The sequence below is a fragment of the Dromiciops gliroides genome, chromosome 2 (genome assembly GCF_019393635.1).
Source record: "Dromiciops gliroides isolate mDroGli1 chromosome 2, mDroGli1.pri, whole genome shotgun sequence".
Classification (NCBI taxonomy): Eukaryota; Metazoa; Chordata; class Mammalia; order Microbiotheria; family Microbiotheriidae; genus Dromiciops; species Dromiciops gliroides.
Genome location: NC_057862.1, coordinates 638,013,998 through 638,039,832, shown reverse-complemented (window position 1 = coordinate 638,039,832; position 25,835 = coordinate 638,013,998). Strand labels below are relative to the sequence as shown.

The 25,835-nt window shown below is 43.3% G+C and overlaps 1 protein-coding gene across 1 annotated transcript in view; it reads left to right on the top strand.

Annotated features, from left to right (window-relative positions):
- Positions 1-203: 203 nt before the first annotated feature.
- Positions 204-25,835, top strand: part of GFOD2 (glucose-fructose oxidoreductase domain containing 2) — a 52,644-nt gene continuing 27,012 nt past the window's right edge. Inside the window, exon 1 of the mRNA XM_043980009.1 lies at positions 204-343. The gene's annotated coding sequence lies outside the window, so the exon portion shown is untranslated. The remainder of the gene's footprint in view (positions 344-25,835) is intronic.

The following is a 25,835-nucleotide window of genomic DNA, read 5'->3' as shown; positions in this document are numbered from 1 at the left end:
TCCCGTGGGTAGGCATGCGCAGGAGCGCTTCCCCGCTGCGCCGGCCCCGGTCCTTCTCTGCCCCCGCCCCTTCCTGAGCCCTTGGTTCCTTAGAAACGGCCGCAGTCCCGGCCACGCGCGAGGCTGCCGCCGTCTCCCAGCGCGCGCCCCGTCCCGCGCGCCCTCGCCCTCACCCGCTCCCGCCCCGTCCCGTCCGGTCCCGCAGCTCGCGTCCCCGCGCGCCGAGCTCCCCGCGTCCGTCGGGCCCCTCACGGGGCTGTACCCGGCCCCAGGGCCCCCGGCGCGGCCTGTGGAGGGGATGCCGGCAGGCTCGGGCCGCACCTCCGCGGGCCCCGCGCGCCAGGTGAGAGCGGGGAGCGGCGGCCCGGGCTAAGGGGGGGGGGGGCGGGGCGGGCTTTTGAGGGGAAAGGGGCGGTTGCCTAGGAGATGGAAGGGGCGGGGTCGGGGACCCGAGGCTCACCGGCCTCTGGGCCTCAGTTTCCTCGTCTTTACAAACGAGGGTCTCGGGCTCGGTTACGGCCGTGAGCCCTTCCAGTTCTTTATCCTGACCAGGGCCGAGGCCCCGGGGCTAAGAGCCCCAAGGCTCCTCCCCTCCCTCCTCGTTTTACAGACGGGGAAACTGAGGACCAAAAGAGGGGAAGCCACGGCTGGCACGGCCACGGTCAGGGGGTAGTGACAGAACCCGCTTTCGAACCCAGGACTTGCCGCTTCGTGTCCTGCACTGCTGCTGCCTCCACTTGTACTTTGGCCTGCTCGAGTGGTGAGGCTGCCCCGCCTCCTCCCGACTCCCCCGAGGCCGTCGGTTTTGGGGGGCGAGCCCCCGCGCGAGCGGCGGGAGGAATTCCCTCCCAGGCATCCTTGACGCCTGGTGTTCCGTTTATGGCGAAATCCTTTGAGTGATCGGAAGCCGATGGAGGACTGGGGCAGCCGCCCTTTGTTGGACACCTCTGATTGTCATCAAGTTATTGCTGTATTGGGATGAGGGAGGGAGGAAAGAAAGCGAGGAAGGAAAGGGACAGAGAGGGAGATAAGGGAGGGAGAGACGGAGAAAAGGAGATAAGAAGGGAGGGAGAAAAAAGGAAAAGAGAGGAAGGGAAAAATGAATAGGAAGGGAGAAAAAAGGAAAGAAATAATCATTTAAGTGCTTCCTAGGGCCTGGCACGGTGCTAAGACTTAGCAAACATTCATTTGATTCTCACAACTGTAGAAGAGTAAAGCAGCCCTGGTGTGCATGGCCCTTTGAGGAATAAAAAGCACTTGACTCCCACCGGGCCAGGTAGATGATGCAAGTAGGATCACTGCTTTACAGAGAAGGAAGCAGATGGAGAGATAAGGGACTTGTCTGTGCTCCCACTGCTAATAACCTTCCGAGCCAGCTCTCCAGAGTCCAGCAGACTGCCTGTTCTTTCAGCTCTCCTGAAGGCTGCTCCCATCACAACTGTGCTCTCTGCCTATTAAGAGCCCTTTGGAGACCTGAGCACAGCGGCCTGGCTGCAGCAGGGAGGCTCTTTAGACCCTTACAGCTGGAAGGAACCAGCTTGGTGTGGTGGGAAGAACAATTGTATCTGAGATGAGAAGTTCTTGGTTTAGTTCCTGCTTCATATCTCGGGCCTTTGCTTCTTTGATCTGGGCTAGGTGACTCCTAAGGCCCCTGCTAGCTCTAGTGGTGTGTGACCTTTGCAATTACCTTACTTACATTAGAAAGACATGGTTGTGGTACAGACTTGTGAAAAATGGTGCAAGTGGGCAGAAGAGTCAAGTAATGACAGCTTCTTAATCCTGGGCAACAGGGATCTCCATGAACAGAATTCTTCGTCAGATTTTGTTGTTGTTGTTGTGGGGCAATGGGGGTTAAGTGACTTGCCCAGGGTCACACAGCAAGTGTTTGAGGCTGGATTTGAACTCAGGTCCTCCTGAATCCAGGGCCAGTGCTTTATCCACTGACACCTAGCCACCCCTATCTGTCAGATTTTGATTGACAGGAGGCTTCAATGCAGTAAGTGTAGAATGTTAGGGTTGGAAAAGGACTTTGAAGATCACGGAGTTCAGTCCTTTCATTTTATAGAGGAGGAAACAGCTTCTCCAAAGGCACAAATTAGTTCACAAGTGTTTATGAACATCAGTGGAACCTTTGCCATTTGACTCCTTGTCAACTGAACTTTCTGCTTCACTTCCTGCATAATTCTAAGGAGGGGAAGTTGAAATTGGAGCTTTAGATCCTGTTCAGAACTGCTCCAAGTTATGTTGGGAAAATCCCTGGGATTTGGAGTTGGAGAACTATGTTTGAATGTTGTCACTTCACTTGTTTGGACCTAGAAAAGAGGGAGCTGAACTCACGGATGCCTGAGGCCCTTTTCAGCTCTAAATCTCTGCATAATCAAAATGTCAGAAGCAGTTCTTAGAGGAATTAATTCTTCAGCATCTCAAGGACCTGAAGTTTTTATCAGCATGAGAAACAAAGCACACTTGCAAAAAAACACAGAGAAATGAATCCAGAACCTCATGAGGGAAACTTTTGAATGATTCCCACTTAAATAAACAGGGATTTTTCATGGATTAAAATATCAAAGCCACACTCTACATAAGAAATATCTGACAGCTTGAAAAGAATCTTATTAAATATGTTTAATTCTTAATCCTCTCTTCTTGGTGTTTTCAGGCTTATTTTTGCTTTTTAAAAGGGAGCAGGTGGACTTAGAGAGACAAATGAAAGATGATCTCCCCATATCAAAGCAATGTCAGCAGTCCACAGCAAGTGGTGTTCACAAAATTGCAGATTAGTCATCCTGTTCCCATCACCAAATATAAATACATACACATGATATGCAAGTAAAGTGCTTAAAAAATTAAGGCCCAGGTTACAGTGTGCTGCACTTTTTTGGTCATCAGTGTAAGGCTCTCCCTTGGCAGAGAATTCTCTCTACTCTTGCAGACCAGTAACTGCTTAGCAATTTAGTGTCTTGAGGGATGTCTAGGACATCGATTAAGTGCTGGGGGTCACACACACAACCAACATGGGTCAGAGGCAAGGAGAGGAAGCCAAGGGAGAAGTTTAAAGAAAAACAGGAATATTTCTAATTATGAAGTATCTACTACCATTCCTATGGTGCTACACCTACAATGTGAGGTGTGCTATTAAAAGAAAAAAGTGCTCCTTGGCAGGATTGCAGAAGGAACAATTAGCCCGGCCTTTCTATGGGGCAGTGGCCTAAAGGATGGGCCCCTCTCTCACACACTTTCTTTCAGAACCTCCCAAATGCTTTATCCATTGTGCCACCTAGCTGCCCCTTGACATGGATTCTTAATGCTGCCTATTCAGTTATAGCTTTGTCTTGTAGGAGAGAACAGGTATTATGTATATCACTTGACCCATTATTGATTAGAACTTGCAGCCTACATTTTAAGAGAAAGCCAGGGGCAGCTAGGTGGCGCAGCGGATAGAGCACCGGCCCTGGAGTCAGGAGTACCTGAGTTCAAATCCGGCCTCAGACACTTAACACTTACTAGCTGTGTGACCCTGGGCAAGTCCCTTAACCCCAATTGCCTCACTAAAAAATAATAATAATAATAACAATAATAAGAGAAAGCTAACAGTTACAGCTTTATAGCCTTTATTCCTTTATCATTAGATAAATTCCAGAAGAGACCTGAGAAATAACTCAGTCCAACAGAATCATATCAAGATGCAGAAAATGAGGCCAGAATGTGACTTGCCCAAAGTCACACAGATTAGCATAGAAGTGAAACTAGAGGGGGCAGCTAGATGGCACAGTGGATAAAGCACCAGCCCTGGATTCAGGAGGACCTGAGTTCTAATCCGACCTCAGACACTTGACACTTGGTAGCTATGTGACCCTGGGCAGGTCATTTAAACCTCATTGCTCCACCAAAAAAAAAAGTGGTGAAACTAGAACTCAGGTCTTGTTTCTCCCCATGTTCTTTCTATTTTCCTCTTTCACACTGTGTTAGTTTTACAATTATTGGAACGGCCCATTCATTAATGGTAAAAGAATATTAAGAAAATGTAATTTTGGGGGATACTTCTCCAGATCTGATCTCCCTAACATGGGCAACTCCTTGCAATAATCCAGATCATGTTACATCCATGCTTTCTTATCTTCTATGATCCTTGCCTGTATTCCCTTCTAATTTTTCCTCAGAATGTCTGCCTGATGTATGAGGGGACTTCCTCTGGACCTCTAGATATTGCATGAGTATCAGTGAAGCACACAGTTATCAATTTCTTAAAGATTTTATGGAGATGAAAAAGTAGGTACACAGTTTAGCTTTTATTCTTTTCTCAGTTGCTTTTTTCCACTATAATAACGTCTCTTGTTTTCTGCCAAGTGTTTGTTATCCTCCCTTTTTTCATATAATACAAAAATCAATTCCTCAAAATTGTGTCATCTCTTCTTTTGTGTATACTTAGTCTAGAACGAACTGTTCTTCCCATCTCTGTTTTTTTGAGTGCCATTTCTATTTCCTTATGCAGAAGCATATCTGAGACTGTGATATTAAACACTAAATGCGGTGACTTCATTTAGAACTGATGAAAGATTGTCTCCTTTTGTCTGTTTTCCAGTATTTTGGATTGAATAGTTTAATTTACTATCTTTTTGCAAGTTGCTTCAAATTGCTTTCCCTCTGCTGCTCTTCACGTATATATGTATATGCTTGTCTGTCTGTATATGTATGAATATATGTAATTGTAAATATGGAAGACTTAGAAAGTTTAAATGTGAGAAGTGTTAAGAGAAAAGTCACTGTTAGTGTTTTAAGTCGATATGTAATAGGGCTATGGTCACCTAGATTCGACTCCTGCCTATGCTGCGTACTCCCTGTGGGGCCTTGGTAAATCGCTTCTCAGCTTGCTCATCTGTAAAATGGAGGGTTTGAGTAGCTTACCTGTAGGTCTAGGGTCTTCTGCCTTCTACTCACTCTGAGTGAGATATGTATTTGAAATCATCAGTAGTTCCTTCAGACGTTATCACTTTCACAGTGTTGTGATTTCATATATAGGATGTAGTACATAAAAGATGCATCGTTATAATAATGTAGAATTATCAGGGTTACTGAGCAAAGATGAACAACTTTCGGTATATATTCATTGAGAGATGAGGTAGAACATCAAAGGTCAGTCAGTGTGAGGGAGAACTCAAGGTAAGGGGGAATGTGTTAATCCTTGGCTGTCTCCTGCTCTCTGAGTCAACACATCATTAACCACATTTATCAGAACATTTCCTGCTATACATATATATGTGCGTGCACACATATTGCTGTATTCTACATATATATTGCTATATTCTACATAGGAATGAATTTGCTTTTTGTCCCAGATCACACTAGACCGAGGAGGTACAACTGTGCTTTTAGGCACCTTGCTTTGAAGGAAGTTTGGAAATGAGCTGGAAACCCCTTCATCTAGGCAGCTGAAGGGCCCAACTGTAGCATGACTTTCACCACTGTCAGCAAGGGAACTGGACTTGGAGTTTGGGAGGCCTGGGTTTGCATTCCAGCTGCAGGTATTGATGTGTGACTTTGAGGAAGTTCAGTTCCCTCATCTGTAAGATGCAGTGTAAAACTATCTGTAACAGTACCTCAAAGGGTCTTTGTGAAGTCAGTGCGTTATGAGCCAAAAAGTGCTGCCTGGCGGTGGTCATTTCTCAAGATCACACAGCTAGATCACGGCAAAGCTGAAGCTCCTAATCTAATGCTTCTAAGACAGAGCTTCTAGCAAAGTTCTGCTTTTGTATTGTGGTCAGGCTAGTTTAAGTTTGAGATAACCAGTTTTGTGGAGCCATTTGCAAAATGCCTCAAATCTTGCCTTAGAAGGACAGAATGAAGGGGCAGCTAGGTGGCGCAGTGGATAAAGCGCTGGCCCTGGATTCAGGACGACCTGAGTTCAAAACCAGCCTTGGACACTTGACACTTACTAGCTGTGTGACCTTGGGCAAGTCACTTAACCCTCATTGCCCCACCAAAAAAAAAAAAAAAAAAAAAAGGACAGAATGATACTTTGCTCTTCAGGATAAATAATATGGAAGATTTATTTACTCAGGGCTGTTAAAGTTTTCTCCAGTTGCCATGCCAGGAATCCCTTTGACAGACAATTGCATAACATTTCATTCTATTCTGGGGCAAGTAATCAAACTTAGACTATAATAAAGTCATTGACAGTGTTTGACAAGAAAAACCATAGGCAAATGAGGAAGCAGAGCCCTGGTAATATTAACAGAATTTGTAGAGTAAATCAATACCCTCATTCCCAACTTTCACTGAGCACACTTCCTAGTTTCAAGATAACAGTGGAAGTGGAACTGGCTCACAGCAGATCATCTGATCTGTTACACCTGATATTGGAAGCTGTGATGCAGAAGTCAGGAAACAAAAGAGCTGAATAAACATTTGAACTCATTGCCAGGGGGTTATTCTGGTGTCTTTAAAGTTGCACTTATTGGGGCAGCTAGGCGGTGCAGTGGATAAAGCACCCGCACTGGAGTCAGGAGGACTTGAGTTCAAATGTGGCTTCAGACACTTGACACTTACTAGTTGTGTGACCCTGGGCAAGTCACTTAATCCTCATTGCCTCACAAAAAAATTTTAAAAATTAAGTTGCACATATCATCCTAAGGGGGTCTAACTCTACAATTGGAATTAGTACATTTTATATAGTAAGTATTTAATATATGTTTGTTGAATATGAGAGTTGCAATGGGGAAAATGTTATAGAGAATATTGTTGTAAGAATACAATATGTTAATACTTTGGTGGGTCCACGATTTCATCTTTGGGCACTCCCTGTAATTCAGTGTAATCAATAAGCATTTGTTAAGATCTTGTTGTGTCCAAGGTACAGTGCTAGGCACTAGAGATACAAAGACAAAATGATCAAAACCGATCATTACCTATTTATCCTGTGCTCTCATCTACAGGCAATAGCCTGTGGACCTTCCTTTATGTCTTTTGCTGTTTTGTGGATATCAGTGGCATTATAGGGATGGAAATCATGGAATACCATGATCTCATAAGAATAAGAAATTTTGCAGATGACCCAGCCAGCAATGAAAAGGCACATTATGGTATAAGTAAGTTACAGTTCATTACCAATTATGTCTCGTGGAAATAAAATGGCATAAAAGAAAGCAAGGACATAGACGACATGGTTAAGTAGTTAGTGTTGCCCTAGTATTATCAATATATTTTTAAAATACGATGTAATGACAAGCCCTGCCGCACACATGCCTTTACGACTCACTGTCTTGCCTCCTTGTTTGAGTCTGATCTGGGCCAAAAAGTGAATTAATTCTTGCATGGACTAGTAATGTTCAAGGAAATGTTCTGGTAAATGTGGACAGTAATGTTGACTCAGAAAGCTGGGGACAGCCAAGGAGTAGCAAGTTCCTTGTTGCCTCATGTTCTCCCTCACTGACCTTCCATGTTCTACCTCATGTCTCAATGAATATATGCAGAAATAGGATAGCCTGATAGGCATTCAGAATGCCAAAGAGATCTTCAAAAGAAGGAGTGTTGGGGAATCATTGTGGATAGAGCAAAATGGCTCTTTTAGATTGAGATCTCTCAACATATAGAGCAGCATGAGAAAAGAATGAAATGTTTTAAATCCCTAAATTATAGCACCTAATGATGATTTTAGTATTAGTTGAGAATGAGTTTCAACCACTCATCATCACAGAGCCTTTGCTAATAGGTAAAGGAGAAAGCTTGTGGTGTAATTGGAAGGAGTAAGGAAGGAAGCAAACATTTATTAAGCATCTACTATATGTGCCAGGCACTGTGTTGAGTGCTTTACAGATAGCTCATTTGATCCTCACAAAAGGCCTGGGATGTAGGTGCTGTTATTATCCCCAATTTACAGTTGGGAAAACTGAGGCAGATAGCGGTTAAATGACTTGCTCAGGGTTACAGTTAATGTCTGAGTCTGGATTTAAACTCAGGTCTTCTTGACTCTGGGCCAGCACTTTATCCTCTAAGTAGTCTCAAGACTATGATTTGGAGTCAGGGGACCCGGATTAGAATTTTATTCACTATGTGACTTTTCATAAGTTATTTAATTCTTTGAATCCTCATCTGTTAAAGGAAAGGTTGGATTAAATATGATCCCTAAGATTCATCTCTTTCTGAATCTTATGATCTTAAATTCTTCAACAAGGTGAATTGATGTCATGTGCATATATATATATATATATATATAAACACAAAGAATTGTAGTAGGAAAGGTATGAAACAGTCCTACTCTGTTTAAAGATAGAAAATTCCTAACCTAGGATCTATGTTTTCCCAGCATCTGCCCAGAGAAGATCACTTGTAGGTCTTAGCTCTTTGTTCCTGTCATCAGCAGTTCTCACATCAGCCTTGTGACAGGATGCCACCATGTCTGTGACCTAAATAGTGCCTCCTGGACTGCTGGGATCAGCCCTGGCAAATTAATCCCAGCTCGTCCAATGCCATTGATAGGGAAGGTTTCCTCCAACACACACCCTACAATGGAGCATTAGGAATAAAAGCCACAAAGCACATGACCTAAGTCATTTCCTGGTACTGAAGTCATATTTCTACTGGGACCATCTAGTAAGTGGAAAAGGAAGAGGCAGCTCCATGAACTTTATTGTTTTTTTTAAAATAAGTTTTTATTCATAGCTTCTGGTTCTTACAACATCATTAGTTATCCCAAATACCCCTCTCCTTCCCCCTCCCAGAGAACCATCCTGTAATATTTTTCAGAGACAAAAAAACATCAGTCACCTGATCAAAACATTGAAAAAGTCCAAAAATCTTTGCAATGTGTAACACATCTGGACCTTCCACTTCAGTGAAGAGCTGGGTTGGGGTGGGGGGGTGCTCTCATATTTCTCCATTCAAGTCCTGCTTGATCTTTATAATTTTGTTATATTCACTTAGGATTTTTTTTTAATATGGTTACGATTTTCCCCCCTCTTCTGCTGAAAACACAGTATTATGTTTCTAAGTGCTTTACTTACCAGTTCCCACTGTCCCTTCCCCTCACCCTGATCCCCTCCTCTCATTTGTTATCTTTTTCCCTTTAAAGATGCGTTTATTGGTACCTTTTTCTCTTTCCTGCTTTTATTGCTTACATAATCTGCCCCCCCCCACCTTTTCCCCCTCTCAGTAGATTCCTCTCCTCCCCTTCAACTAATCCTGTTCACTAGTTTTTTGTTTTTTGGGGGGTTTTTTTGTGGAGCACTTGGGGTTAAGTGACTTGCCCAGGGTCACACAGCCAGTAAGTGTTAAGTGTCTGAGGTCGAATTTGAACTCAGGTCCTCCTGAATCCAGGGCCGGTACTCTATCCACTGCGCCACCCTCATTAGTTTTCAAATGTCATTTTTGTACCCCTTTCCAAAAATTATTTCTCTCACTCTGCTCATTATCAGTCCTTTCTGTCTACTCTAGATCTTCATTCTCTGGTTCATGACCCCTATAATTATCTGGTTTTTCTCTTTTCTGTTTTCCTCAAAGCTTCCAGAGTACCCAGTCGAGGCTCTCCCCTCCAAGTGGTTTCTGCCACTGCCTTGTAGAGCTTGCCCCATTAATTCCCCTTTTCCTTTGTGTCTCACTACAGTGACCATTATTGCAGGTGTCAGAGAACATACTCAGCTATGACATTTTTAATTATATAGCACACCACTGATCTTTACTCTTCTCCAGTTACCTTTTTTACCCCATTTGCCTCAAAGTCTCCTCCTGGGGCCATGTTTTCCCACTCCCTCAGTTGACAGTTGCTCCCACGGATTTCAATTCCTCTCCTCCCTAGGCAGGACAAGTTGACTTTTCAAGCATCAAACCGCCCCCCCAGCCAAACCTAGCACAGGGTCCCCATCTCCCTTCACAGACTATGTCTCTTCACCCATAAGAGCAGTCTTCAATGGAAACCCCTCCCAACACCAAGGCAAGGCCTTCTTCCTATCCCCCTTTTTCTGTCCTTTCTGAGACAAAAGGGGTCATCTTCCCCTCATTTCTAGCCCTAGAATTGACCTCAGACATAATATATTCCTGTCTAACACTCTGTTCCCCTGGCCCCTTCCATGTACCCTCCTGTGGTGTAATGTAGGCCCACAAAAAAACATTGATTTACCTGGAGGCAGGGTGTTGCTCAGTCCTGTTTGTAATGCCTGTCTCTTCACTGTTACCTCTATCAGATTTCCACCTTCATCTCTGTCTCCCTGTGTACATTGTGTACCTTGTGTGTGAGAGGTCTCTTAGTGTCTCTCTTCTGTTGGTCCTTGGCTGCTGCATCTATTTCCAATGTCTGTATTTCTGTTATTCAGGGTGTTTGAGAAATAAATCATCTCTCCAGTTCTAGTTTTCTTTCTAAAAATATTTCATACTCTTTATTACTGACCTTTCCCCTTTTTTCATTTGCGGTTAAGCTCTGATCGTATTCTGAGCTCCACTTATCTTCGGAACACATTCCCTCCTACATTTTCTGGTGGGTGAAAATAGTCTTGTATTTTTGAATTTTTTTTCCTTTGTATTTGAAGGTATTGAAGTTCTTTCTCCTGATTAGTTGCAGAACTTGTTTTTTCATTGTTAAATTTAACCACTATATATTTTGGAGTTTGCAGCTTTGGTTTTGTTTTGTTTTGTTTTCTGGATGTGAACAGTGATTTCTGTGTTTGCAAAGTCTGATTGCTTTCCCCCTGGTCTGAGCTCTGCAAGTTCATGTGATGGGTTTGGGTCAGAGCAACAGTAAACTGCTGCTGGACCCAGCCCCTGTCAGCTCCCTGGGATAATCTGCAGGTTCAATGATAGAACTGCAGGCTTCAGGCTGGGCTGGAGGCTGGACCGAGTCCTTGCTCTCCTCCTGGGGGCTGAGCCACACTACTGCTGCTAGTTTCCGAACTTGTTTCTTGCAAGTATAGACCCTCACCTTTGCTTATACCAGAATGCCAACCCTGGGTACGGGTCCCTTCCTCAGCCTATCCTGGGACTAGGGAGTGGGCGATAAAACTGCCAGGTGTCATCCATTGCAGTCACAGTGCCCTGGTAAGGGCCTAGGACCTCCTCTTTGCCTGGAGCTCGCCCTCTCCCCAAGCAGTGGAGTGCTCCTCTGGGTACTCCTCGCCAGACCCCCTCCCCTACTGGACCCCTTCAGACGCTGAGACAGACCTCTCTTCCTTTCTCCCAATGCAAACCTGAGCTGCAAAAATGCTTCCTTCTGATTTTGCCTTGGATTTCCCCTTCAGAGTTAGATGGGGTGGCTGGGAAGCTTGCTGTACTTCTGCTGTTCTGCCATCTTGACTCCTCTCTCCATTCCCTCTCCTGCACTCACCTAGCCGTCAGCCTGCTTCAGACGCTCATCCCCTCCAGCCTAGATTGTGGGCACGGTCCCTTAACAGGTATCTCTGCTACTGGTCTCTCACCTTCCAACCTGTCTCGAAGGCAGCTGCCAATCTAACTTTCCTAAATACACTTCAGAGCCAGTATCTCCTCCGTTGCTATCTTTTATCTTGGCCTTAGAAGGCCTTCACAGTCCGGTTCCAGCCAATCCTTCCAGGCTTTTCAGTGATGTGAAAAACGTCCCAACTAAGCTGAAATGCTGCTTGTCCTTTCCTCCTCCTCCTCCTCCTCCTCCTCCTCCTCCTCCTCCTCCTCCTCCTCCTCCTCCTCCTCCTCCTCCTCCTAGGCAATTGGGGTTAAGTGACTTGCCCAGGGTCACACAGCTAGTGATAAGTGTCTGAGGCTGGATTTGAACTCAGGTCCTCCTGACTCCAGGGCTGGTGCTCTATCCACTGCGCCACCTAGCTACCCCCTTCTTCTTCTTCTTCTTAGGGGGCCCCTCTTAGAGGAAGCAAATGTGAAGCAGCTTGTAAAGAGATAGTCAACTACTGATGATTTACCTCTTCATCTGTTGTATCCCCCTTGGAGGCAGAATCGGTTTCTCTCACTTTGGTCTTTGTGTTCCCAGTGCCTTTCAAGTACACGCAGAACCTCTTGCCACATTGCTGAGGTCCAAACAACATGTAAAAGGCCTTTTACCATTCTGATGTTTGCCACAGAAATAGCCAATTCTTTACAAATCTAAAGTTTTTCCTACAAAGTAGAAAGTCGGAAACTGAGAAAAGTTTGAATTAAGCAGGTTTCTGAATAAAAACTATTTAAGAATATAAGATTTAGGGGGCGGCTAGGTGGCACAGTGAATAAGCACCGGCCCTGGATTCAGGAGGACCTGAGTTCAAATCCGGCCTCAGACACTTGACACTTACTAGCTGTGTGACCCTGGGCAAGTCACTTAACCCCCATTGCCCGGCAAAAAAACAAACAAACAAACAAAAAGAATAGAAGATTTAGAATTTGAAGGAACCTCAAAGAACATCGAATCCTATCCCACACCCTCATTTTATAGCTAAGGAAACTGAGGGTAGGGTGGTGAAGTGTCTTACTGTGGAGGTAACAGAACTGGGATCCAAACCCAGGTCTTCTAACTACAAATCCATTACTTTTTAGAGGCATCCAGGTGGTACAGTGGACAGAGCACTGAGCTTGGAATCACTGAGACACTAGTTATGTGACACTGGGCAAGTCGCTTAACCTCTGTTTGCCTTAGTTTCCTCAACTGGAAACTGGGGATAATAATAGCACCTCCCTCCCAAGGTTGTGATGAAGATCAAAATTACTTGTAAAGCACTTAGCACAGAGCCTGCTACATAGCAGGCACTTAATGTTTGTTCCTCCCCTTTTCCCTTATACTCCACTGACTCTTCAAAATCTATCAGGTGACAGTTTTGTTTTAGCCAGTTCACCTTTTCGCCCACACTTCACAAGTCCAGGAAAATGAGTAATTCAGTTTTCTTGACGATGCAAATTTATCCACAATGAGAACAGCTGCTTCGCTGAAGCAGTGTTGGAAACAAAGTGTTGCTTATTGCTGGTACTGCCAGGGCCGGAGCTCTTTTCCTACATGCTTATATAGCTAGTAGGTCTAAGATCCCCTTTGAACTCCTGTCTTCAGGATGTGGAATCGCACATCCAGCACCCTATCTACTGGGCCCCTCTGCAAGATCTTTTTTCAGCACTGTGCCTTTAGGCTATACCAACAGGCCTGTACATCTTAGTAATACTATGACATAAAACTAGTCAGTCAGTAAGACAGACCCATTCAGAAGCCTAAAGCTTATTTCTAACAATGCACATCTTTTACAGATTTTATAGATTCAAAGCATATTGTAAATATGGGAAATTGAAACACACACATCTCCTGTGTGAACAGCATCAGTCCTGTTAAAATAAGATGCGAGCCTGAAATAGAGAAAAAACTTGAAGAAAAAATTCCTTGTGCCAAATGAGTCTGTGTAGGAGCCAGGATTTGCTTTGGTTTCCCAGGCTAAACTCAACATTGGAGGTCAGCTCTGCTTCCTTTTGGGGATTAGCCATTTTTAAAGCTGAAAATAATCTTTGCCTTAAAACTTTCCCATAGAACCACCTTAGTCTCATACTCTGTTTTTCCTCCTTTTAGGGATTTACTAGAAACTAGGCAGGAGGGGGGAAAAATCTTAAAGCCAGGCAATTCTTTGCATCGCCAACATGTAAAAAGTCTTTTCTTCTTGCCAGTTTCTGACAGTTGTATTAAATGATTATCTCCATAAGAAGGGGAAGGAAGGAAGGTGGGAAGGGAGCAAAAGCTTGTTTTCCTAACTTGCTGGGAGAGCAGCAGGTGGCAGATGGCTGGCCCAGGACCCATGCTCTTTACTAGCTCTTCTCTGAGGTCTCCTTCCTGGTTGCTAACTCCTGTAGAGGCCTGTTCTTTTTACCAGCCCAGCTTCATATTAACTCAGTTCATAAAACTCTTTAGATTATTTTATATACTAGTAAATATGTTATAATGCTTTAGGCATTATATTTCATTGCAAATGTTTTTTTCTTTCTCAGATCATAGTTATGTGTTATTGGGGCTTTAAAACTCTTAAGATTCTGCTGTTGATTTACTAAGGAAATTGTCCATTGTGTCAGTCTTGTTGTGTCTTGAACAAATTCCTTTGGGCTTCTCTTTGACTATGACTGGGTGGGCACCCTGGGCTTGCCAGCACAGGAGAGTGACTGGTGCTCGGGTTTATGGACAGTAAATCTAATTAAAAACCTTTTTGACATTTTACAAGTAAATGCTGATTGCTAGAATTCACAAAGGATCTCATCCCAACTGAGCAGCAAAGAAATAAAACTCCAAGTTATATACAGGATTTGGAGCTGAAAAGGACCACAGAGGTCACGCAGTCCAGCCCCCTCATTTTATACATGCGGAAACAGGCTTAGAGTGGGGAAATCACTTGGGTTCCGCAGCTAATAAGGAGCAGCTTTGGGATTTCAGCCCAGATCTGCTGACTCTCTCTTACGTGCTTTCCATTACATCTTGTAACACTTTATTTAGCTCTACCTCACTTCTTTTGGGTCATCATTGATTTAAAAAAAAAAATTCATTGAGTGCCTACTGTTTTTAACCAAAAACTGATACATTATCTGACAAAAGATACTCTTTCTTTCCAAGCCTTGGTAAAAATACACTTTCCTTCAAAAATTAGGACTGTCTCCTCATAGAATACAGGTTAGGTATAGGAATGAATGCAAACACATACAAACACATCTCTGACTTCCTCCTCCATTTCTTTCTTTACCTCAGACCACTGTTTCTCACACAGTTTGCTTTCTGAAGCATCACTATATTCTCAGGGTTGTCTTGTTGGGACAAGGTTTAGCTGCTACTTCTTGCATCTCATTTCTTGAAAACTCTCTTTCCAGTCTATAACTAGGTAGTCTGTAATTACTCAGTCCTCAAAGAAGCCCTCAAACCACCCAGAAAGAAGAGTCAGTATTATTTGAAGCTGAAACTTTGAGCAGTACAGCGAAGTCTGTATGATCACTGCACGGATGAGCTAAAAGAAAAGCTCTAGCAGGGAACAGGTGAGAAGAGGTCACAGTCTACTTGCTGACCACAGACTAATTAGGAAGATCCAATATTTCAGTTCCAAAAATGTCCTGGCAGGAAAATGAGAAGCTTTCAGTATGTTTGAATCAAATAGTGAGCAGCACATCAAGCTCAGCTTGATGTAACTAATCAAAAGGGTGCTACCTCAGCCCCTTTGGTTCTCCTCTTCATTGAGATGAGTAACTTTCGTATTGGCTTCACCTCAGAAAAACTTGTGTCATTACTGAAGTGGACTTTGAATATTCTTCTTTTAAAAGAAGGATCGTTATTGACAACCTGCCTTTCTCTTCAACTTCTACTTTACTCACATAAAACTAATGCCATAAAAAGAGAGTATGTGTTGTTTGGTATTTGAGTATGAACTTCCTTTAGTAAATCAGTCGGAGAGGAATTTGCTCAGTGCTGATGATTATTTTCTTTTTTTTGTTTTGTTTTTGGTGGGGCAATGAGGGTTAAGTGACTTGCCCAAGGTCACACAGCTAGTAAGTGTCAAGTGTCTGAGGCCAGATTTGAACTCAGGTCCTCCTGAATCCAGGGCCGGTGCTTTATCCACTGAGCCACCTAGCTGCCCCCGCTGATGATTATCTTCGTTCGTTTGACAAGACATTTCCAAAACCAGTCTTTTAGAGACTAGGAATATGATTTGGCAGTTATAAAGGTACCTACTTGTTTAATCTACCAATTTGTCATTGATTTGTTCTGTGATCTTAATCACTGTATGTCACTGTCTTTCATTGTCCCAGTGAAAGTACTTCCCTTTCCTCCTAGGAATTAACTTCTGACTTCTCAAGCAGTTTTATAAAAACAGTGAACAGGTACTGCCACAATTGGATTATTTCTACTATTCAGATAGGTCATGTTACAGTCTGTCACTATAGTTGGGCTCCCTTCCTCTAGGTTACAAATCAGTTTAGTGTTGATTAAATTATAAAATTGTAGCATTCAAAGCTAGAGGTACATCTAACTAACTCTTTTTATTTTACAGATAAAAGGACTGAAGACCTATAAAGGTCAAATGACTTGCACAAGATCACATAGGCGGGCTTCCTGGTTCTTTGTGCTCCATTTTCTAGCTTCTTAAACTGTGGGTCATGACCCCACGTGGGGTCACACAGCTGAATGTGGGGGGCCCAAAAAATTTGGCAACAGCAAAAGGTTATGTGTACCTATTTTATGTACCTATATACCAAGTTGTGTGAAAATATCTGGGAAGAAAAGGGGTCACCAGTGGAAAAAGTTTAAGAGCCCTGCCCTAGTCCACCATGCGATCCCGCCTCTTCTCAGGTAGTTTTCTGAATTTGAGGTTGACTTCTTTCTTTCCTTAAAAAGAAACTGGTAGGGGCGGCTAGGTGGCGCAGTGGTTAGAGCACCGGCCCCGGAGTCAGGAGGACCCGAGTTCAAATCCAGCCTCAGACACTTAACACTTACTAGCTGTGTGACCCTGGGCAAGTCACTTAACCCCAATTGCCTCACTAAAAAAAAAAAAAAGAAAAAAAGAAATACTGAGGTATGGGAACAGTTTGATCCTTACCTGTATCTGGCCTTTTATAGTGTGCATATACCTAAAATAATGCCTTTGAATTTTCCAGAGAAATTAAGTTATCCCTTTAGGTACCAGTAGTTTTATTCAAAACCATTTTTTTTTTAAAAATGTTGACCTTTTTGGCAATTCCTGTGCCATGTGTGGAATATTTTTAATGACTAAGGCTAATTTGGGGCTAATCTGACTGGAGGACTAATCTGGGGACTTTTGACTATTTGGCTATCTGACTGCTATTAATTTAATGTGGGCCGTTTATAAAGTTCCACCACACTGCTCCACTCCCAAATTGATAAGCAAAATATTAAGAAGCCTCAACTAAATAATCAAAGCAGAGTTTATTTATAGATACTATTTAAAATTAACAATACAGGGAAATAAAATGTACAACCTGACTGCATTGCGGTGCGTCTCTTTCCCACCTGCTGCGCCTGGAACTTCTAATCTTGTCCACCCAGTCTCTCTATCTTGTCCTTCGGCCTCCAGTCCTCCTGTCTTCCCCCTGTCTTCTTGTCAGATTCCAGTCCTTTAGCCTTCTCCTGCGTCCTTGTAGCCCGCCCCCCCCCCCCCCCCGTCTGTCTTCTCCAACCTTTCTAATCTCGTCAGCCCCTCCTGAGTCTAATCCGCTAGCCAGAGCTGGGGCTTTTTTCCCCCCAGTTGTCTGACCTGGGGTCTCATACCGCCCACGGGGCTTTTTGGCTCAGCTGAGGGGGAGGGGCACCAGCACCTCTCACACAGAAGAGACCCTGACAGCTTAAGGCTTTCTAATCTCAGCCTAGAGGTAGGGTCCCCAAATCAAAATAAATTTCCACACATGTCTACACAAAACAAAGTGGAGAGGGAGGTTGTCCTGGCTACTGATGTTGGCTTTTTATTCACAATGAAGCCCATTCTGCAGCTGTGCTTCCTTGATGTGCTTCTGTCCCCGTCCCCCCCCCTCCATCGTTGCCTGCTTTGGTTGACCTTATAGTACAGTAAGGGCTTTGATAGCTTTCCTAGCCACAGCTTGTTTATTCAACTCTCTGTGGTGAAGGAATTGAGGAAGCTCATTTGGGACACACATTGCAGGCTGTGGACAGAAGTCTGTGTGTGTAAATCAAACACCTTGGCTTAGAACTAAAAGGGTGGGCAAACATGGTGTTCCTTTCCGTGGAAGCAGGTGCTGTGGATTGTCAGGCTTCAAGTCAGGAGAATCCTTCAGCTAAATGCAACATATATTTATTAAGGCCCTAGTAAGTCATTCTATGTCTGCATCGTTTTTGTGTCTGAGATGATTGTTTCCCCAACTTGATTGTAAGGTTCTTTTGACAAGTCACTTACCTTCCCTAGGCCTCAGTTTCCTCCTCTGTAAAATGAAGGGTTTAGATTCTTTTTCAGGTCCCTGCAAACTCAAATTCTGTAAATCCATGTTCTTAATTATTTACATCCCTCACTGGACCTTGTTCATGGTTGGGTGCTCGTTAAATGTTTGCTGATTGGACTAGCTTACTGTGTTATGTTAGAAAAGCAGCAAGTATTCTAACTTTTTAAGACAGTCTTGAATGCTGGTATATCAAATAGATAGATGCTGCTTCTGTTGAAAAAAAAGCTAGGATGGGGGCAGCTCGGTGGCGCAGTGGATAAAGCACCAGCCCTGGATTCAGGAGGACCTGAGTTCAAATGTGGCTTCAGACACTTGATACTTACTAGCTGTATGACCCTGGGCAAGTCACTTAACCCTCATTGCCCCCCCCCAATCACTTCATGATATTCAAGTAACATTTTTCATTCTCTTATAGATGTTTCTACTAAGTGTAAAATTCTGAGTAAAAATGAAAAAGTCACCTTTCAATTGATTCCCATGGCCAGAGTTCACTAATCCATCAGAGCTAGCACTTCATGGGGTAATGGAAAAATAAAAAAGCATCAGAGCCTTTTGTTTGTCCTAAGGCACTAGTAGTTTACTTACTACATTTAGTTAGAATCACAGATTCTCATGAATAAAGAGCTGACCACTGAGGCAGGAAGATCTAGATTCAGGTCCTACCTCTGACAGGTCTTGCCTTTGTGACCCTGGGCAAGTTACTTAATCCCTCACTGCTCCGAGCAGGATTTTAAGAAGCTCAATTGCAGAGAAGCGCCCGCTTGCCCTGGAAGAGGAAGTTTCCTTATCTGGCTTTCCCTATATGAATGAAAACATGGGTCCAAGCCCTTACCCACAGTTTATTCAGCTAATGGCACACTTGCCTTTCAGACTTCAGTACTCTATAGAGAGTTACTTCTCTGTTTTATGTTCATTTTAAAATGTCGTTTCAGAGTTCTCATAAAAGTGAACTCATGAGTGTGTTTGAACTAATAGAATTCTAAAATGACACCTAATCCCTATAGGGAGGGGGAAGAGAATGAGCATTTATGGAATGTCTGCTGTGTGCCAAGCACTGTGCCAAGTGCTTTTTACAGATATTAGCTCAGTCTTTTAATACAGCGTAAAAATCATTCTTAGCTTACTGACTTTGCAAAAACAGACCACCAGTTGGAACTCTCTGCCGACCTCCAATGTGGTGTGTCCAAAACAGAATTCATTCTCTTCTCCTTTTACTCTCCCCCTCACCATTGCTCTCCCACTTTCTTCCCCATTAGTGCAAAGGGTAACAACATCCTGACAGGTCCTCAGGCTCACAGCCTAACAGTTATCCTGGCCTCCTCATTATCCCTCATCCCCCATATCCAAGCTGTTGTCAAGGCGTGTTGATTTCACCTCTGCAGCATCTCTCTAATGTGCCCCTACTTTCCTTGGACATTGCCTCCACCCTGGTTCAGGCCCTCATCCCTTCTTGCCTGGACTATTGCCACAGTCTGATGACAGGGTCTGCCTGCCTCAAGTCCAGCCCATCCTTCATTCAGCCACTAATAGGCAGGTAAGACTATATTACCCCCCTATTTAACAAAATTCAGCAGCCCCTTGTTGCTTCCAGGATAAAATACAGAATGCTCTGTTTGGCATTCAAAGCCCTTCATAACCTAGCACCCTCTCATCATTCCAATTTTCTTACACCTCACTCTCCTTCATATTTAATGCAGTGACACTGGCCTAGCTGTTCTACAAACAAGACACTGTGTCTCCTGACTCTTATCTTCCATATGCCTGGAACCCTCTCCCTCCTCTACTCTGACTACTGACCTCCCTGGCTTCTAAGTCCCCCCTAAAAATCCCATTTTCTACAAGAAGCCTTCCCCAATTCTTACTTCCAGTGCCTTCCCTCTGTTAATTATTTCCTGTTTGTCTTGTTTGTAGCTTGCTTTGTATATATTTGTTTGCATGTTTCTCCCCCGTGAAATTATAAACTCCTTGAAGGCAAGGACTGTCTTTTGCCTCTTTTTGTATGGCCAGTGCTTGGCACAGTGCCTGGCACATACTAGGTGCTTAATAAATGTTTATTGATTGATTTGGTTGGGGCCTAGTTTGCCGACTCCTAAACTTGAAGGATCAGAGATGCTTTCTGGGAGGATGTGACATTGAGCTGTACTTTAAAGGAGTTCACTGATTAAAGAGAGGGGGAGGGAATTCCAGGTTTTGGAAACAGCCTGGTAAAGGGATGGGGGGCAAGAAAGTATACTGCTTTCCTTGTGTTATCAGAAATGAAGGAAAGGTAGCCAAGAACATTTTTCTGCAAAGCCTTTTTGATCTTTAGATGTATTGGGGGCACAGAAGCAGTTTTTCAGACATTCAGCATTCAACAAACATTTACTAAGTGAAAAGCATTGTATTTCTACAAATTCATTTACAAAACAAAATATCTAATTTTTTTAGGTTACTTATGGTCACGTTGAAAAATTAAAATAGAACTGCATAGGCCAGCCCTGAATAACAATTGCCGGACAACCGGCATGCCAGACATTCTTTTACCTTTTGTTCAGCCATAAACACAAGTGAATTATTTATTTCTGTGCTCAGATTGGGCTTCAATCAAATTATGTTGTAAATGATCAGTTGTGAGTCTTATGATTATCATCTTTTCTGTCCCAAAAATATACTGGTCATGACCTAAAAACCTGTGTACTGACTCTGGGCAGTGCTACTGGTTTATGTGTAAAGACCTGTTTTTTTTTCCTCTTTGGGTCTGTCTTTTTTATGCATTTGCTGAAGGCTGGCTCCCTTCCAAAAATCTGGGACACTGAGAATAAAGAATGGAAAAGAGTTGGTGTCCCATGCAACCCATTCATCCTGAGGGCTGTGCTTTGTTATTGTTGTTTAGTAGGTTCTTTGTGACCCCATTTGAGTTTTCTTGGCAGTTACAGGAGTGGTTTGCCATTTCCTTCTCCAGCTCATTTTATAGATGAGGAAACTAAGGCAAATAGGGTCAAGTGACTTGCCCAGGGTCACACAGCTAGGAAGTGTCTGGGGCTGCCTTTGAACTCAGTTCTTCCTAACTCCAAAGCCAGCTCTATCCATTGTGAGGAAGGCAGTGCTAGATAGTCTTTGTTTTGTATGGATTGCTTGGGTTCAGTGCTTCATGAAAAATGTTCTTATAGCTTCCTTTGGGAGATTATTTTTATGTCTCATTCTGTTTAAATAAAAGAAATTGGCTTTTATTTAATTTGGATTTGAGCATTACCTTCTTTGCTAGGTCAAGAATTATGCTCGCTTATTTCATATATCTATTGTACTGTTAACTAATTGTCCATCTCCTCTAGAATTTTTGTCATTCCTGCACTTACCAGTCCTGCATAGACTGCCTTCTGAGATTAGAGAACATTAATTTTGGGAGACTCAGAAAGAAAAGCAGGAAGAATTAAAGTTAAAAAACTGACTTGCACTGTGTGACCCTGGGCAAGTCACTTAACCCTCATTTCCCCACCAAAAAAAAAAAATAGTCAACTAAGGCCTTACAAATCATAGAACTATGTACACCCTAGATTTAAAAAACTGTCTTGCATTCCAGCTTTCTGCAAAGCACCTCACATGTGTTATGAGTTAAAATTCAGCTAAATGGGCTAATTGTGGCCTTTCCATAGATGCTTTATGGACTGATGAAATGAAGATTTGCTTAGACAAAAGGAAAATAAAATGCATGTACTTAGGGGTGCCAAAAATGAAGGGAAAATGTATACACTCAGCACTACAACAACTGGTGAGGGAATGCCACCACAGGGCCATGGGCAGTGAGGAGATTCTCTTGCAGGCCATATTGCCATGGCAAATAGTCTAAAGCTTATCTTCCTGATCCTCAGTGATGAGGGATATTTGGGAAAGGGACTCCTTACAGTGATAACATCTCTGGAATAGTTTCTTTGGGTCAAATCAGAACAGATAAGCACATCTGTTCGTCTCATAGAAAGCGTTTACTGCAGAGGCATTGGACAATTGCTAGGACTTTACTGGATCTCTGATCCTCCCGCCCCCTAGCACAAACACAGTGTATCTCCACCTGCCTGTCCTGTCCGTGAAGTGTTTGTCTGTGGCTTTCTCTGTGTGTGTGTGTGTGTGTGTGTGTGTGTGTGTGTGTGTGTGTGTGTGGCTATGCACGACGCTAAGCACAAAGTAGGCATTCGGTAACTCTTGTTGGCTGATAAGATAAGAACATAGTTTTCTGAAAACTTGGTCTTACATCATCTATTTCATGTTGGATTCTCATATTTAATGGATGAGTGTTAGGTGACATTTGCTTCTTCACTCATAAGGAATCGAGGCAACCATAGTGCAGAGCCAAGAGCACTGGATTTTGAGCCAGAGGACCTGGGTTCAGATCTCCCACTATCTGTGCTTATATTCAGATTTAGCTAGGGGGTGATAATAACAATAATAAAGAAGAAAACAAACATTTATTAAGCATGTGCTATATGCCTGGCATTGTGCTAGGTACTTTACAAATACCATCTCACTTGATCCTCAGAACAACCATGGGAGGTAGATATTGCTATTACCCCGATTTTACAGATGAGGAAACTAAGGCAGACAGAAAGTAAGTGACTTGCCCAGGGTCACACAGCTAGTAAGTATCTTAGGCAGGATTTGAACTCAGGCCTTCCTGACTCAGGCCTTCCTGACTCCAGGCCTAGCATTCTATCCAGTATACCACCTAACATCTTTGTAATATGACTTAAAATATCAAGTAGGAAATCTTTGACTCTAGTCTCTTCCCACATCTTGAACCTTCTCTCTCAATCTGAATGACACCCCCCCACACACACACATTCACAGGGCCCAGGCACTCAGCATACACGTAATGTATTGACCATAGCAAAAAAGGAAAGGAAAAATGGTAAGTACTCCTACTTGGAGCCCCCGGTTCTTCAAGTGTAGCCAGGGAATTCTCAAACCATATTTGCCCACAAATTATGGAAAGGTAATTGGGGGGGGGCATTTGTCTGGTCCCGCAGCTCCAGGTCACAGAGTATAAACAAGGGAAGGGAGGAGAATTCTGGGTTCTAGATCAGTCCCACACACTTATACAAAGCTGCCTGTCTCATTCAGGAATAAGTCTCCTGGTATTTCTGTTTTGGAATATCATCTCTAGCTAAGTCTATAGAGAGAGGAGAATTAATTACTAATGTATAAACTGCTTTCCCAGACTGTTCCTAGCAATGACCATACACATTCGGTTTCCTTTAAGTGCTAGTCTAGTTATGTTATCACTTTGAAGGGAACTGGTGGGGGTAGGTAGGGTGTGGTACTTAGAGCCATGGTCTGATGCTTCTTAAGGACTCAGGGTTTGATAGAGAAGACTGGTGGAGGTAGAAACTAGCTCTAGGCGTACAGAGCTCAGGTAGGCTCAGGTGTACCTAGGACCTAGACAAAGCATTTATTGTTTCTTTCCCAGAGAGATAATCCTGGCAATGGACTCTCCAGCTAAGCTAAGAGGTTTTTATGGGCAATTCTGACTTGGCCGCACCATCTGTAGTTACCGAGATAACACCTCAGACCCAGGGGCACACCCACAGAAATGACTGGTCTCCAAAGACCATTTCTCTACATAGAGAATTGGAATAATTGGAATAATTGCACTTGGAATTCTTCTCTATTCAGACGTCTTCCCTTCAAAGTTCATTTTCATGGCACCGGCGGCCTCCTAAATCAAAGTGGAAGGAACTTAAGGTTATGGAGCCCTTTGGCAGTCTGCTGAAGCCTATGGACCCCTTCTAAGAATACAGTTGTCATATTTATAAAGTAAAATACATAGAATTACAAAGAAAACCAATTATACTGAAGTGTCATTATCAAAGGATTAAAAAACCAAGTTTACTCACCCAAGATTAAGTGCCCCTATCCTAAATACCAAATACCAAACCTACTAGGGTTGCTTAAAAAGTAAATTCATACGGTGCTTTTTAGATTTTTTTTAGATGAAGCTTTAAACAAAAAATGATCAACATTTTAGAACCTATTAATCAATCCAAACATTTTTTATTTTATTATTATATTTTTAATCCAAACATTTTTAATAGGCTGGGATTGATAGTCTGATCAAGTGAGTTGTAGAAGCTAGTTTCTATCACCTAGGATTTCCTTTTCATTCCTGAAAATTTGCCTGGCATGTTGATTTGTGGTCAGCTGAGCACATTATCTACATGAACAGACCAGTCATGAACTCGGACCTGAGTGTGGTGCTGTTTTCTCCACAGTGGGCGCTTGTGAGGCTTCTGACTCACAAGTGGTATTATGAAAAAGGCTTTTACAGAAAGCAATGCTTCTGGTAGCTGGTAAATGACTTATGGTCATTTCTTTTCCCCCAAAGGAGGTCACAGTGCTCTTGTTGGTACTTTGGAAAGACTGGTGGTGTATCGCATCAAATTTCCATTCCTTGCCCACGAGCACAGTTTGCTTTTGTAAGACTCAATTCCTGCCAGTGCTCAGAAGTACCTGCCTGCCCTGCTACTGAGAGCCTTAGATTTGTATGGGACACCAAGGGGTTTAGTGACTTCCCCAAGGTCAGAGGCAGGACTTGAACCCAGATCTTTCTAATTCCATGGCCAATTCTCTATGTATGGCACTGTGCTGCCTCTCTGATTTATTATTTGATAATCTGTCCACTTCTACACACACATGCCATTTTGAAAGTATTTCCAGGGGCAGCTAGGTGGCGCAGTGGATAGAGCACCGGCCCTGGAGTCAGGAGTACCTGAGTTCAAATCCAGCCTCAGACACTTAACACTTACTAGCTGTGTGACCCTGGGCAAGTCACTTAACCCCATATGCCTCACTAAAAAAAATATATATATATTTCCAATATTTATGAGTAGGTGTAAGTGGTATTCTCCAAATAGAAAAGTTTTAGCTATAGGCTAAAGAACTGAGATCTGAGATGTATAGATTGGGCAAGCTAACCAACCCCCTTCATTTTACAGATGAGGACACTGAGGCCCAGAGAGGTTAAGCAACAAAGAAGTGTAGTGCCTTTGGCAGTGTAGTTTTATCTTTTTATTGACTTTCTTCTATTCTTAACTCTTCTGTCAATGATGTAAGCTTCAGCTCTTGGCCTGTAAGCAAAAATTTCAGAAAGGACTCTCTTAGCTCTTGTTAGTGCCAAACTAAAATCTGCACTGGAAAGGAGCCCCTATCTTCAAGAGCCCCCCTTTGTACGTGTAAAATGAGGGGCATGGATTAAATGACCCCTCGAGCAGTCCCCCATTTTAAAGATGAGGAAACAGTTTCAGGCAGGTGTGCGGTGACTTGCTTAAGATCACTAGATAGTCAGCAAATGTTTCTTCTCTGTGTGACCTGTGAACAAAGCCCTTTCACTTCTGCGGTCCCAGCTCTCTCTCCTGGTAAATGAGAGAGTTGTACGAGATGTTATTTGGCCTGTTTGAGCTCCCAGTAGAATTCCTTTTAACCCAGGTTTTCTGATACCAAGCTCTTCCAGTGACCCCACCCCGCCTCTTCCATTTTTGGGGTTAGATTGATAGAAGGCGTCCTGCCATTCTAGGAAGAATGGAATCCCAACTAAGTCAAGTCCCAATTCCTAGATCAGCACGGTTCTGATCCCGAAGAGTTGCGTGATGAATGCTTGCTGGCTTGACTTGGGCTTGGTTACATTACCTCTAACCAGTGCCCATCTGTAAAGTAGCACTTGTCAAACCAGATACGCTTCAGTAGGGAAGCTGAGAGGAAATGAGTCAGTGGGTGTTCCTTTTGAGGCCAGTGGAGCCAGGGGGTGCCCTGCCTCTGTCAACATGATCTTCCGACTTTTCACTGCATGCTGAGTGGATGGGAACCTTTCCAAACGAGGGTTGCCAGGTGACTCTTCTCAGCTGTTTTACTGTTTTTATAACAGCCAGGAACAGACCTAACTCCCAAAGTGTGAGATACAGCAGAGCCATCGCCCCACCAAATAAATGGCTGTGCTCAGACATGAGAGAAGA